General features: G+C 49.2%; 1 pseudogene across 1 annotated transcript; it reads left to right on the forward strand.

Moving 5' to 3' along the window:
• Positions 1–194: 194 nt before the first annotated feature.
• On the forward strand, positions 195–654 carry LOC111649173 (glutamate receptor-interacting protein 2 pseudogene; annotated as a pseudogene). Its single transcript, XR_015436684.1, has 2 exons — positions 195–350; positions 502–654. The product of XR_015436684.1 is annotated as a glutamate receptor-interacting protein 2 pseudogene (transcript).
• Positions 655–727: the final 73 nt, after the last annotated feature.

The following is a 727-nucleotide window of genomic DNA, read 5'->3' on the forward strand; positions in this document are numbered from 1 at the left end:
TTTGGTTCCGCAACATGAACAAAGTGTGTGGTGATAAATGAAGAAAATGAACGTGTGGAGACGCCGTTAACGACGAGGAACTGGTTTTACGCTCATGAATTTATCCAATTATGAGAGAGTTAAGGTCACAACTAACAAAATGTTTGTGTGCGTGTGTGTGTGCGTGTGTGTGTGTGTGTGTGTGTGTGTTCCAGTGAAGGTTCAGAAGTCGGACCACCCCCACGCCTGGGACCCCTGTGTGAACTACTGTCACCCTCCAAACTCCACCCTCTGCAACACAAGCTCCACCCTCAACAAGTCGTGGACCGCCTCCAACAACAACACCATCAACAGCCTCGACTACTGCAAGTGTAAGCACACACACACACACACACACACACACACAGGTGCAGTCATCACCTGATGTGAAAAGACTTTTAAAACCAAACATCTGGCACTGATGCATTGCACTATGGGAAAAAAATGGATGCCATCTTTCTCTTCTCTGTGTCTTTTCTGCAGCTCTGGTCTCTGCCAGCTTCTCTCCCGGCTCCACGACCACGTCGGGCCCCAGCAGCCAGAGCTCCAGCACCTTGCCCCGGCCTACAGTTCCCATGAGTCCACGCAACTCGCTGCTGAAACGACGGCAGAGGAAGAAAGAGCACAAAAGCTCCTGTAAGGTCCTCGTGTTTTTATTCTGAAAGGAAGTGAATAATCAAAGGATCAAATCTCAACTGTGTGTGTGTGT

This window comes from Seriola lalandi, unplaced genomic scaffold, assembly GCF_002814215.2.
Source record: "Seriola lalandi dorsalis isolate HSWRI2012SDOR001 ecotype SW California unplaced genomic scaffold, Sedor1 jcf7180002050062, whole genome shotgun sequence".
Lineage (NCBI taxonomy): Eukaryota > Metazoa > Chordata > Actinopteri > Carangiformes > Carangidae > Seriola > Seriola lalandi.